General features: G+C 51.0%; 1 protein-coding gene and 1 non-coding gene across 3 annotated transcripts in view; both read right to left on the bottom strand.

The window, feature by feature from the left end:
• The window catches only part of GRID1 (glutamate ionotropic receptor delta type subunit 1), a 783,526-nt gene that overhangs the window by 676,826 nt on the left and 91,873 nt on the right, over positions 1-14,827 (bottom strand).
• MIR346 (microRNA mir-346) lies at positions 8,016-8,101 on the bottom strand. Its single transcript, NR_032485.1, has one exon. It is a non-coding gene; the product is annotated as a microRNA mir-346 (primary transcript).

The following is a 14,827-nucleotide window of genomic DNA, read 5'->3' as shown; positions in this document are numbered from 1 at the left end:
GCAGCACAACACGGAGGCTTAGAGAAGCGCATGAGATTACAGCCTGACCTGGTGAGCTGCCTACTGTGCTGGCATCTCCTGTCCACTCTGTTGCGTGCCCTGCAAGGCTGGCCTCTATGGACTCAGCTCCCGGGCTCCCTTGCCCCTTGGCTTCTACCTGGCTTCAGCTACCGGGAAGCATCAGATCAGAGGGCTGAGCTGGGCCTGGGTTTACAGTAGCTGTGTTCCCCAATGAAGGACACAGTTCCCACTGGCAGCCACTCTGCCCGCTGCATCCTTCTCTCAGGCTCAGCAACACAGCCCCTGTCGCTTCAGGCCCAGGGATAGTGCCGCTCCCTGGCACTGATACCCTCTGAGTGCTTCCCTGTCCCTGCTGGGTTCCTCTGTATTCAAATCTGTTCAGTGCCCCTTTGGAATATGTGATCTGTTTCTTCCCAAACACTGAGTAATGCACCTCAAGAGTCAGCACCCTTAGGCTTTGACGCAGAGTTTCAACAAGGTATTCACACAATCTTCTCTGAGGTGGGCTGAGTGCTAGTACAATTAGGTGCATTCAGAGACAACAACTGACAGAGTCTCTAGTGACAGGCCTTAGGGCTCTATCCTCAGACCTGTCTGCTCAACAGGTTTATGAATGACTGCAGAGGATATCGATTGCTACTGATTCCACTTGAGAGAGAGTTAATACAGTGTCTGGGATACAAAAAGATCTTGGCCATCTGGACCAATGGGCCATCATGAGCAAAACAGAGCTCAATAGAGATGGATTGAAAGTCACAGACATAAGAACAGGTGGAAAAGACTCAACTAGAAGCTTGTGGGAGAAGACCTGTGTGCAACCACCTTTAAGCTTAATAAGAGCCAACAGACAGATGTGGCCACGACTGTGTGAATTCATGATATCATACCCTGGACAAGAAGGGAGAGATCCCCTCCAAACAGTCCAGATGGCAGCTGAGCGCTGAAATCCATTCTGGGCTCTACATTCAGTAGGGACAGTAATACTATGGGGAAGAAGTAGAAGGGGACAGTCAGGCAGGTGTATAGGTCACAGAAGTCATCACGGGGCATGGCTGAGAGACCCAGAGAGGCCCTGGGAGAAGGCAGACTAAGTGTGAAGATGACATGAGCGCCAACTCCAGACACCTAAAAGGATTACCTCCAGGAAGATAAAGAACAGGTGAGCAATGCCAAGGACATTCCTCCTTAACCCAATTAAAACAGTCTGCAATCTACTGAAACAAAGACTTCCTCAGCAGCACCAACAGCAATGAGCAAAACACATGCCCAGTCTCCAACTGGTTGGTGTCCTGCCTCCAGCCCCACAACTTAGCTTTCTACCCCAATGAGGCTTCTAAGCCCCTCAGCAAAACAGGAAGGAACAACAGAGAACACTCAAAGTGTAGTAAATAGGTAAATGACATAAAAATCCCTACAGTCCAATATAAAAATTTCATGAGAATAGCCAACCCTAAAACAGACTCACATACAGAGCACAAGATTTTAGAAAAATACTACCAATTATTTTCAAAGAGAAAAAAATACATCAACTGAATGATATAATTCAAAACAAAATTAGTATCTGTATGATTCTAATAGAACCACTGTTGGAAGCTGTAAAAAACAAAATTGGTATTGCCAAGAAACCATACCAGTGAAACAAAGAATATATTTGAGAAATGTATTTGTCAGTTTAAGCTAAGATATGCTGTTGTAACAAGCAACCCCAAAATCTCAGTGGTTTAAATCAGTAAAAAGTGATTTTCCTCTCACACAGTTTTTTGTAGGTTGTTTATTGTAGGTTGGCTGCAGCTCTGTCCCATGGCATCTTTATTCCAAGACCCAGGCTTGAGGGAGCAGCCCCCATCTCTCATGGCAGAGGGAAAAACAAATAATGTAGCAGCTCTTGGAGCTTCTGTTCAAAAGAGGCCTCTGTCACTTTCACCCTCACTTCATTGGCCCTGGCAAATCACATGGCCAAGGATGACATCATCAGGGCAGCCTGTAAATCCTCCCACAGAGAGAAGCAGTGGATATTGTGAAGAATGAAACAATCTACTGCACATATCCAGACAATAGAATAAGTAAGTGGAGGCTTTTTGTAATGTGAAAGACGACACATACAAGAGAAAATGCAGGGAGAACCCAATTACAGGGACATGATTTCCAAAGACATAAGAAACTGATCATAGCTGATCATAAACTCAATAGAAAAATTCTTGGAACTGAACGAAGAACTCAGATTAGAAATCAAAAGGACACAACCAGTCTTAGTTTATGCACCGAAATTAATGCTAAGTTTCATAACTGAACAATGCTTAAATTTCAAAGAAAAAGAGAGAACCTCTGATGAGGAAAACAGAGCAGCTGTGGCCTCACAAAGGTGGGCGCTGATGGCTGGACACAGGCCAACATGTGCTGCCCAGCTGTGCCCTTGAAGCTGCAGGAGGAGCTATAAGAACATGGAGCTGTTTCCTCTGATGACCCAGCCCCCTACCCTAGGGCAGGTGGCCTAGCCTGACCTCTTTTCAAACTGTCAGCCCTAACAGTTTAACCCAAAAATGTAAAGACAAGATTCTGTTCCCAGACCTCTGCAGTCTTTCTCTCTCTCTCTCTCTCTCTCTCTCTCTCTCTCTCTCTCTCTCCCGTCTCTCCTTAATCTATACCTGTCCATATTCACTGATGACAACTAATGACTTTCCTCCCTCCTGTGCGTGTAAACTATGCATACAGAAAGCTGAATATCTCTGAATTATTAAAGAATATCATTAAATTATATAAATACATCTATACCATTACATATGAGGTTGTATAAATATATTAATTCAAAAATACAAATTGTCAAGGAAAAACGTGGGTACTGCCAACATAGGGGAGTGGGGAATCTGTAAGTTGCAAATCAGAAATGAAGTCAATTATTTCAAATTCAATCAAGTGCAGAGTCCAGCTGCATTCCTAATAACACGTCTGTGTGCATGTGTATATGTGTGCACGCACATGCGTGTGCAAGCCTGCATAAATGGCAGGGGCAGGGGAGGAAAGACAGCAGAAGGCAAAGGGAGGAGCGTCCAGTAAGGAAAGTGAACTGAGAGGAAGAGGCCAGATAGAGGCCACACTCTGACCTCTACCATAGCAGGCTCTATATAGTGATCAAGAAGCCCCTGAGACCCACCAGCAGTCCCTCTGCAGGTCCCTCCATCCAGTGGGAAGCACCTAGTCACCTGGCTCACTAGGATTTCTCACTGGGGAAGCACATGAGAGCCCAGGCAGTGGTTTCTCCTTGTGAATTAATATGCTGGCTTGTGTTCAGCCAAACATCAGTCTCTTATGAGTTTGGTTAGTGTGAACTGGTCTCTAGCTGGTACTGAGATAACAGTGAGCCTGCCCCCACTCCATGGAACACCTGTGTGGAGTGGTCAGGGCAACAACCAGCCTTCCTCTCCTGCACCTTGTTCTCTGTTCTACCTTCAACAGGGAAATCTGAGTACCACCCATATGGCTTCCTGCCACTTTTGGGCCAGCACTGCAAAGCACTGATTCGATGCCAGGCACTCAGCTACACACTGTGGATATTACTTCATGATAATACTTACACCAATCCTTACAAACAGCACGTACCAGTAACACCTTCATTTTAGAAATCAGGAAAGCCAGGCTCAGAGAACTTAGGTAACTTTTCATAGGTCACACAGCAAGTGACAAAGCTAGATTTACAAGCCAGATCTGCCTCTAAGAACTTCAGTCCTCCCACCACCCCCACCATGTGTCCCACTCTCTCTTCCTGGTTAGAGCTTCATCAATAATCCCTGGACTCTAGCAGGACCTTCAGGAGCTCCCGGTCTTCATAGAGATGCAGACAGAACTGGAATAGACACCAGTAGCAGATGACATCCTAGAAGGATCAAGGCAGAGCCCAGGGAGAGCTGTTAAGAGCCGGGCAATCGGAATGAGTAAGCAGGCGGAGATGGGATGTGAGCCTCCGGAAAATGGAAAATCCTCACCCAGCCCCACTTCCCTTGAGCCTGGTTGGGAATGAGATAATCATGATAACAGACACGGACAGTGATGGAAAGCATGGCCCCCAGAGAGACCCCCTCATTCAGACTCCACAATTACCAGCAAATGCACGCCAAACCACCCGGCTCCAGAGCTGATAAGACAGACGGTTCCTTCACCTGCGATGGAGGAAATGTTTTGTGCTTTCTGCTTTAGCTTTAATTTGGAGCTAAACAAAGACCCAGCACGTGGGAGAAGGAGCGCTGCCTGGAGAGCCTTCTCCTAGCCTCCTAAACACACGTTCCTCAAACCAAAGAAAAAGCTGGGTGGGGGCTGCAAAGCCCGGAGAAGCCTCTGTGCCCACTCCACAGGGAGCAAAACATCCAGCCACGAGGGCTTGGGCTCCGGCAGTAACCCAGGTTCTATGCTTGGTGCTTCCTCCTCACAACCCTGCGAGGTGGTACTATGATTATCCCAATTTTGTGGATGAGGAAACTGAGGCTTACACAAGTTATGTGACTTGCAAAATAACAGGACAGAACCAAGCTCAAAGCTACCCCTATCTGAGTCCAGAGCTCTATCCTGGCAGGGCCTGCAGGACCCCTGGGGGAGAAAAAGGGCCCCCAGGACCTGCCGGCATGACAAAGGGGTGGGGTTCAAAGCCGGCCACAGATTATCCATCGCATAGTGAGGATCAGATGGGAAAAGCACTTAGCACAGAGCCTGGCACTGGGCAAATGCTCAGTAGCTGTCAGTACTCAGAAGACTGCAAGCACCACAAGGACAGAGACCTCATCTACTTTGCTCACTGGGGCCCCCAGTGCCTGGAGAGCACCCAATGCACTGGGAAGGAGGTGCTCCACAAACTGCTGGGACCCACAGTCCTGCCCCAAGCCAGGGGCGTTTTCCTTTTCCAACCTCTTGGTTAGGTCAGTGAGAAACTGGGGTGGAGCAGGTAAGAAGGAGCAAGGCCAAAAGGACAAGGAAAAGGCAGCGCAAGGCAGAGGCAACCCACCATCCCAAAGGCCAGATCCTGATGGATGCAGCAAAACCCCAGGTCACCCACTCTCACCTGAGCAGGTGCATGGAGGTGGCACACACACATACACATCCAGGCAGCCACCAGCATCCAGGTCATCCTGCTCCCCAGTCAACCCCTGGAGGTCACACATGGCTGCACTGCTTACCATTGTATCTCAGAGCCTGGCACCAAGTATGTGCTCCATAAGCATTTGTTACAGAACACTGGGGCCCAAAGAGCTCTGTGCCAGACATCAGCCCAGGAGCTTCACTCTTCATGCCAGTCTTACAAAGTGAAAGTATTATTCTGGCATCTGCAGGTGAAAACTGAGGCATGGATAGGTGAAGCAGTGTGTCCAGCGTAACACAGCCAGGAGGAGGTGACAGTGGTGAATCTGGCCCCAAAGCCTGCGCTCTTTACACTGTGCAAGTCACCTTCCAGAAGGAGGAGGAAGGAGGGGAAGAAGGGTGCTGATCTGAAAGCAGTTAGTCTGCCCCTCAGCAGTCTCTTGGAGCTCTGCTCCTACTGAGCCCAGGAAGCCAGGCAGAAACCAAGCACAGTGGCTCCGGGAGGCAATGGCTGTCTTTAAATTTGGCCCAGAGCAAAGCCAAGCTCTGCACTGAGATTCTGATCCCACCCAGCCAGGGGCTCACTAGGCACTGGCCAGACCTTGGGCACCCAGGAAGGGAGGCTTTATTCCCCCACCCACCTCAAAGAGCTTGAGTCCTTCAGTTCGGCCCCCTGGTCCATGCTACAGGGTCTAGGCCCAGCGGGACAGCAGCCTCTGGGTCCCCACACCCCACCACACCATCTTGGGCATGCATGCTGGCAGAGTGTCAGAGCGGAGGGCGCCTTCTGGAGTAAGGGAACGTGGCTCCACCCCCAAGCGTTCTCTTATTAGGGTGTTCTGGACCACAGCCCTGTTAGGAAGGACCCCTTCCCCACTTCACTGTTAAACTGAGCTAAGAGAGGTTAAGTAACTTGCCTGAAGATTACCCAGCTGGCCAACGACATGCAAACCTAGGGACACGAAACGCAAAGCCCTAACCAAGGAACACTGCCTCGGCGCACCCTAATTCCAACCCCGATTCCGCCAGACTTCCGCGTTGTCCACACAACTAAAGGTTTGCTCCTTTACAACGGAGGCTTGGCGACAGAGAGCCCAGGAGCCAGAAGCCCCGAGCCCGGCCCCGAGCCCGCCCCCGCAGGAAGCTCCCTGCGCGGCGTTCCCAGGGCCGCACTGCCCGCCCTCCCTCCCCCGAGAGCATAGGCTGCGTTTGTGGGAAACCAGGGCTCAGCGCGCTGGGAGGGAGTCAATTTATTCTGGAGAAAACATCTTTGTTCTGCGAGTGAAGGGGAGCCATTCCCAACAATTTAATGCTCTGTTCGCGGGGCCCGGGTGCTGGGCTTGCAGCACGAGGCTTGTTCTTCGAGGCAGAGCTGCGCATAATGAGGCTTCTCACTACAGCTCCCCGTCATCGTGCCAAAAACCAGAACGGTTATTTATCCATTAATCTGACATTACACCCCTGCATTTTATCTGCTTAAATAAATTTGGTGGTTAGAGTGTGTGCCTGGCGGAGAAGCTCCCGCATTCAATTCCTTACGCGCCACGGCGCGCAACGTTGCCATTGTAAACTGGCCTTGGAGTGGCGGGGCCGCGGTGGGCCAGCTGGGAAAAGAGAGGGCAGAGGGGAGGATCCCGCCTCTCCCAGCTAGTCGGGATCCAGGCCCAACGGGACGGTTCCCCAGACACTGACTTCGGGGCTTCAGCGCGCAGCACTGAGTCACATGGGCGCCGTGGCCTTTCTCCTACAGAACAAGCCGCCCCTTCTCCAGCACCTACAGGCAGCCAGAACAGAGGGCAAACCCCGTCCTAGACCCCACTGCCTGAGCTGGAATCCTGCTGTGCCACTCACTAGGTGTGGGACCTTGAGATGTCACCTAACCTCTGATGCCTGTTTCCCCATCTCCCTCCCCCTCGGGTTGTGAGAATTGAGTCACTGTCTATAAAGTGCTTAGAACAGTGCCTGGCACATATCAAGTGTTCAATAAGAGTTGGCTTTAAAATATTAATCTTTAAAATCTAGGACAATTGCTTATGTTTGGAAGTAGGCTTTGGAGATGGGCTAGACCACTGGGTTTCCCCACCTCAACCCTCTTCACTCAGTTAAGAAAAGTGGGTTTCATGGAGTATTTCATTTGAACAGAGTGCCACTGCTTCAAAATATCTGGCTCACATTTTGCAGAGGAGGAAACAGAAAGCCAGAGGGGGAAGGGACTTGTCCAGGAGCCTCTGCAAGTTCACAGCAGAGCTGGGAGCCGAATCCAGGCCGCCCACCTGCCGGGTCAGGTGTTTTATTGGCAGCATGAGCTCCTGGGATGTTCATTCACCTCATTTTCATTGCCAGTCATGCTGACCCATGGAAGGTACCACTGGGCACCCTCCTCTCCCATCCCAGCGGCTGCAATACCACCCCACGCTGGGGCTAAGAGCCCAGCCCCACCAACAGGTGAGACCCATGACCCTCAGACTTCAACACGCCCCACTCTGGAGCCTGGCAAGGCCTTTTCATTTGTCCTTCATTTGTTATTTCCTCTCATCCTCTGGTTCTCTACAACATTTCCTTGGCCCGGAAACTTGCTGGAACTTCCTGCCTGTCCTCCCTACATCTTGTCTGCCCCTTGTACCCTGTACCTCTGCCCCACAGGCTGGAGACTACCCCAGAGCAAGGAATCCTGCCACCACTCGGTCCCTTGGATGCGGGCCCCCCTTGGAAACAGCTTTGCCCAGCTCAGATCCAGCCTGAGGTTACCACACCCTCTAGGGGCCCATTCCCTGAACACCTCCCAGAGGCTGGCCACTCCACCTGGAGAGCAAGGTTTCCACAATCTTCTCTGGCTCAGGAGGGCCTGCCCTGATGCCCCACGCTGACTGTGGAAGTACTTTGGGAGCGAAGTGGTGAGTCTGTAACCAGAGAGAAGAGCCATGTCCCACGCAGGAGCCGCTCTGCCCAGGCAGCTGCAGGCCCAGCCCCTGCCTCCTTCAGAGCAACAGAGAGGCAGGCATGCGGGCAGACAGACGCCCAACACAGAGACCTCCCACACGCTCACTCGTCTGTGTCACCGCCGCCCCTTCCTGCTTGGCCCTGCAGACGAGGAAGCCCTCCAACCTGCAGCCAAATGCACTCCTTGCTGACCAGAGGCTCCTGGAGGAGAAGGGTTGCTCCCCCGCCCCCAGGAAACCCTCTGAACATAGCTATCTGCCATCGAGACCTGGATCAGCCAGGCAGGAGCTGCACTTGCCCAGCCTTTTCCTTCCTACTCACACTTAAGCAAGACAAGTGGCATGGGCATGGAGAGGCTCCCCTGGCCACACACTGGGCAGGGACAGACCTGGGCTGCTCATCCTTTCCAAGCAGCTAGCCTGACCCAGGCCTGCAGGCTGAGTGGCCCACCCTGCCCAGCCCCCCACAGGTGTTAGCTCCCACACCCCCACCTTGGGCATGGTTCCATTATAACAAATTGTCCTTGCTCACCTCCCACTCCACTTCACTGACTGTCCCTCTCTTGACTCTTGTCCTGCCTTGGTCCCATCCTTGCCCCCTGACCAATGCTGCTATTGCAAAAGTGACCCAAGTTCTGAATTTCAGCAACTTTTGATCATTTCAACTGGACCCAGCCCTGATAACCTGTGCCAGACACTGTGCCAAGTGCTTTAAAATCTAGGACTTAATTAGGTATGACCCCTCTGTTTTACAGATGAGGAAACTGAGGCTTGCCCACAGGCACAAAGCTATTAAGTGGCCCAGCCTGGATGTGAACCCAGATGTGTCTGAATCCAGAGCCCCAGGTCTTACCACCAGCCCTGCCACGTGGCTGGCACACCCACAGATGTGTTCTTGCCCCATGAGTAAAATCAGACACTGAGTCCCGCTCCTGCAGCCATGGAAGATGGAGGGAAGAGGGCTGAGCCCCTCAGGGGATGGTTTCTGCAGGTTCTGCTCGGGGGTCTGTCTTCCTTCAGTGCCACTAACACTCACCTGTCATTGCAGGCAAGAGGAAATCAACATTTTACAGCAATAAAAGGCTGCTCCTGGTTAGACATCAAACGAATCAATCTTCTCTGACAGTTAATTTTCATTTTGCAACTTTCCCCGGCAACAACAACAAGTAATGACCCTGAGGATCTGCAAAGTCGCTGATCAGCAGCCCAGCCTCCCACGCCCCTGACTCCTCCACTGCCCTGGCTCAGCCCCTTGCCATCCATGCCTACCATTCACCTCCCCTTTCAGCCCTCTGAGATCCAAGGGTCTCTCTGCCCAGTGAACCCTCTCAGAGGCTCAGGCCTAAACTTCCCCTTGGAGCACTGAGACAAGAAACAGACACACCAGAGCTTATAGTTGAAGCCAACCTGCTGGGATAGTCACTGAGAACCCCCTGGTCAACAGCACCATTCCATCCTCGCTGCTCCCACCTCCCACCTCATCAGTGATCCTCCCCCTCCTAATAACCCATCATCACTGCCTCCCTAACACACCTATGACCCCAGCTATGACTCCAGGACCTACCACCAACCTCCAGTGCACAGCACCAATGACGCCATCAGAAGGCTTCTCCAGCAAATCCCTCTAATTCCCCCAAACCTCTTCCCAGAGCATTCACACACGGCATCCCTGCCTACCCCCAAATTCCATCAATAACCCCAAAACCACCACATCTGACCCCTAAATACACTTCATGCATTCCCAGCACTTCTGCACAGCTGAGGAGCCCGCAGACTCTGCACCTGTCCCCAACCCTGCCCTAATCAGTTCAAGGCTTCCCAATCTTTTACACACCACAGTCAGATGAGAGGATTCTTCCCCAGGCGAAGGCCCTCCTGCCTGACTCCCATGATCCCAGGTCAGTGATGGGTGTCAGCCCAGCTCAGAGCTGCCAGGCCCAATTCTCCAGAGCCTACTCTGTGGCCTGGCAAGAGAGATAAGAAAAGGCCCACTGGGCCTCTGGACTGTGGCTCTGTGGTGGCCTCAACACCAATTGTAGCAGCTTTCACAGGCTTAGGAAACCCTCTTGGTCCCCTGAACCCTGGGATTCACAGGCAGCGTGGAGCTTAAGTCTGCAGGGTTTTCTCATGAGGCCTACTACTTCTTGCCGGGCTATAGGATTGGGGAGTGGGATTCCCCCTGCCCCTCCACTTTCCCAAAGTGCCCAAGACCAGGCAAACTCCAGGGAGGACTCTTCACCTATCCCCACAGAGTCTCTGTCCCCAAGAACAATAGTAAATACCATTTAGTGAGGCTCTCTGTGTGCCTAGCATGGTGCCAGCCAGGCTGACCACTCAGCACAGGGCCATGTCAGCATCACGTCACGGCATGGATTCCCACCCCGGGACAGTGCTTGCCACACAGCAGACAGCCACAAACATGTATTAAATAAATGAATAGATGGAATGCCTTCCAACTGTTACCTCATGAAATATCTCAGCCCCTGCAAGCTGGATATTATCATCCCAACTTCAGTTTGAGGAAACAGGCTTCAAAAGAGCAGACTGCGGCTGAAAGTCATGTAGCCATTAATGGGCAGAGCCACATTCAAACCCAAATCTGTGCAAACTCAGAGGCTCTGCTGTCTCTGATCCACATAGAGTCCCATTCAACAAGGACAACAGTGGTGATGGCAGCTCAACCCAGCCCCATCCTGGGGCTGCTAAGTGCCCATCTCTTCCTGTCACCAAACTGCAGCTCCAGGAAGTGCAGGCGGCAGCCCCTACATCTCCCTGGCAACCCAGAAGCTTTTGTTCAGGAAGAATGAAGCTGATTCATCCCCCCAGGGTGAACAGCAGGGTCTAGACCTGTGAATGCAGCCTAGAGCCACCCAGGCTGGATGGATGCATGCAGGGTCGGGGCCTTCGCTGGAGTTTCTGGGCAGGTAGTTCTGAGTGCCCACCACACCCACTGGCCAGAACTCCACAGCCATAGCTCAGCTGAAAGACAGCAAAAGGCACATGACATCCCACCCACAATGAAGAAAGCCTTACTCCTGGCCCTGCCCAGCTCTCTAGCCCCCTCCTCTGCCCACACACTTCCATAGGTCTCCAGAGACACACGCCACTAGCCTGCACCCAGCACCGCGCTCTCATTCCTGCACCTTTTCACACTCTGTCCCTCAAACTGCAGAGGCCCTTCCATTCTTGTGCCTCACTAGGGATTTCTTAGCTTCAAACTGGGGGCTCAGACACTATCGCCTCTGCAGTTCTCCCTATGAAGAATGTGTCACCACTCTGCGCACCCACACCCCAGTGCTCGCCCGTGTCATGCACAGTCATCTTACGTGGAGGCGTCCCTTTCCTGGGTTATGACTGTCCCTTCCCTAGACAGTAAGCTTCTAGAGGGGCCCCTCTCCAGCAAGCAGCCCCCGTTTCTGCACAGAAGAACACACATGGGGCATCTGAAAGTCACCACTGATGGGAACTTTCAGGGTATCCATAGTCAACTGCTACCCAGTATGCTCCTCCACTCCTCAGAGCTAGGTCTGCCAGGGACCTGCTCTGGCCAATGAAATGGAAGCCATGTGATAAGCATTTCTTCCTGGTAGATGTTTCCAAGCTGGTTCCAGCTTCCCGGTTCCTCTCTACCGCTATCACCAACAGCATTTGGATACTGGCTGCTTGTCAGCCTGCTTCCTGGAGGAAGAGGATGGGAGGGAGCATAGCCCAGGACCATCCACGATGGACATGCAGCCTGAGCGAGGAATCAGTCACTGAAGTGTGGAGGTTGTTTGTTACTGCCACGGGGGCTAGTCTATTCTAACCCATGCAAGGCGTGAAAGAACCATGCTTCCTGCAGCGTCCAGGCCAGCACAAGGGTCAGGGACTCTAATGGGAGGCCACCAACATCACTGGCTGGCTTTCTACATAGGCTTAGTGCCAGGTGTGTCCCTACGATAACCACATGATGAAATCTGAAAAAGGAAGAGGCACGTGAGGCATGTTAGAAAGATTGGGGTTTGGAGCCGGGTGCCGTGGCTTACACCTATAATCCCAGCACTCTGGGATGCCAAGGCGGGCTGATCACTTGAGGTCAGGAGTTTGAGACTAGCCTGGTCAACATGGTGAAACCCCATCTCTATTAAAAATACAAAAATTAGCTGGGTGTGGTAGCACATGCCTGTAGTCCCAGCTACTTGGGAGGCTGAGGCAGGAGGCTTGCTTGACCTGTGAGGCGGAGGTTGCAGTGAGCTGAGATCACGCCACTGCACTCCAGCCTGGGTGACAGAGTGAGATTCTGTCTCAAAAAAAAAAAAAATGAAAAGAAAGATTGGGGTTTGGAAAGCAGACTTGGGTTCAAATCCAAGCTAAGTCACGTCTGTGACCTTGGACAAATCCCTTCACCTCTGTGAACCTTGATTTCCTTATCCTAAAGTAGGTGCAACAAAACCTACCTCCCAGGGCATTCTTAAAATAACAGGAGCACAGACATCACATTTAAAGTGTCTGGCACATTGAGAATTTTCCATTGCTCAGGGTGGCTAACCTTTGATTAGCTCCAAGATGCCTGGAGGGCTGGGGGCAGGAGGAACTGGCCTGAGCCCCAAGCCCTGGCCTGGGCAGGCTGCAGCACAGCCAGGTAACTGAGGATAGGCTGTATCTAAGATGACACTCACCCACACAGGGCACACAGAGGCCCCAGCTCCTGCTGTGCTGGCCTCACTGAGGTCACCAAGCCAATGCTTCAAGTTATGCACCCAGCTCCCTTGCCCCTTCACCCACACACATTCTGAGAGACACCATTTCTGGCTCTGCACACTGGCTGGCATTGACCCCTTGCTAATTAAGAGTTCTCTTGGCCTCAGCCTTGTGCCTCTCCCGGTTCTCAGTCCTTCCTCTCATCCTCCCTGGTCACAGCTGGCCCTTTCCTCAGGCCCCATCTAGGGCTGCTTTCACTCCCCTTTAGTCTCAATTCCCAAGTTGGACTTCTGAGGCAGATTGGCAGCAACTTCTTGAAGGTAGGGGCACATCCTGTTTGCTTTTTGCTGTCCCTCTAAGACATGAGACCCACATTTATTGACCATTGCCTAGGTGTACCCCATGAAAACCCCGCAAGATGCCTGTAATACAAGGTCCCATTTCACTGTGCTATGGGCCCTAAGACCCCCTGTAGGGAAGGGGTCTACAGGGCTCACACATGAGTCTTCTGACCCAAGCTCCTCCCTACAGCCTCCCTCACAGAATTAAACATCCCCTTCCCTTAATACCAAACAAACCTATCCTTATTTGTAGGTCTTCCTGGAACAGTGTTCATAATTGCATTCAATGAAAAGCATTTTAAATGAATCTAATTCTCAATAGTTTGGAAACATGGAACATCTGCTTTGTCTCAGCAGCCGAATCTTCTGATTAAAACAATGATAAAGGCTTTCCCTCACCCCTTCAGACTGTGGCCTCCTTGAGGGCAGGGGCTATGAGTTGTTCCATTCAGTACCCACTGGGGCCTGGCACAGAACAGTGATCAGTAGCAGATTAAATCATTAAATCACTATCTACCTCATTCCAACAATTGCCTCCTCTCTACTACCCCCACCCTTCATTCTCTCCATTCCCTCCATCATTAAATGAGCTCAGATACAACTATTAAAAATAATAATAATTGGTCCAGGCATGGTGGTTCATGCCTGTAATCCCAGCACTTTGGGAGACCAAGGCGGGTGGATCACTTGAGGTCAGCAGTTCGAAACCACCCTGGCCAACGTGGTGCAGCCCTGTCTCTAGCAAAACTACAAAAATTAGCCAGGTGTAGTGGTGCATGCCTATAATCCCAGCTACTCAGGAGGCTGAGGCAGGAGAACTGCTTGAACCCAGGAGGCGGGGTTGCAGTATTGAACCGAGATTGTGCCACTGCACTCCAGCCTAGGCAATAGAGCAAGACTCCATCTCAAAAATAATAATAATAATAATAATAATTTGTACTTCTGCTTCTAACCCAGCTAAAGTAAGAGGAATCCAATTTGCCAATCAGAATTTATTCATGGAATAACCAAAGAAAAAAATGAGCAAAATATATGGAGCAATGGTTTTTCAAGACATTGGAGAGAAGGCAATGAAGGACAGTGATTCCAGAGGCTAAGATCAAACAAGGCAAGCCCTACAATTTCTTCAGCTGTCTTTAGGGACTTCCCAGGGTGACACAGGAGGCAGAGTCCAGCAGATGTCCTGAGTTGCAGATTTGGAGCTCAGAGTCTAGAGACCAAGGCTGCCAGAGTTCACAGGACAGTACCAGAGAAGAGTGATGGGCAGAGAGAGATACCTGGCGAGCTTTCAGAAACTCCCACTCAAGTGTTCGGCAGAGTGTGAGTAGACGCCCCAAAGCCAGGAGAAGAATCATCCAAAAGATTTGAGGGAATAGTATCTGGTACTTTCAAGAACAGTGACTGTTTTCAACAAGACTAGAAACCCTCATGATTCACAGGACATTGGGTAGAGTATGTAGAAAGGTCCTGCCTCAGTAGTAGCAGCTCTGTCCTGCCTAGCAAATAGTAAAAGCAAGACCCAAAAGGATCAGACTATTTCCACATAACTGCATCCCAGAATAAAGCCCAAGGATATTTCTAAGAATGCAAAAATATCCATCACAATGTCTGGAATACAATCAAAACTGATTAGGTATGTAGAGAAGCAGGAAAAAAATTTACCCATATGAAGAAAAAAAATCAATTGATCAAAATCAAACCACAACTGAAACAGATGTTGAAATTAGCAGACAAAGATATTAAAACAGTCATTATAACTACATGCCTTATGTTCAAACGTTA

This window comes from Macaca mulatta, chromosome 9 (assembly GCF_049350105.2).
Source record: "Macaca mulatta isolate MMU2019108-1 chromosome 9, T2T-MMU8v2.0, whole genome shotgun sequence".
In the NCBI taxonomy this organism is placed as follows: domain Eukaryota; kingdom Metazoa; phylum Chordata; class Mammalia; order Primates; family Cercopithecidae; genus Macaca; species Macaca mulatta.
The sequence above is the reverse complement of the archived record's forward strand: the minus strand, read 5'-3'. Positions and strand labels throughout refer to the sequence as shown.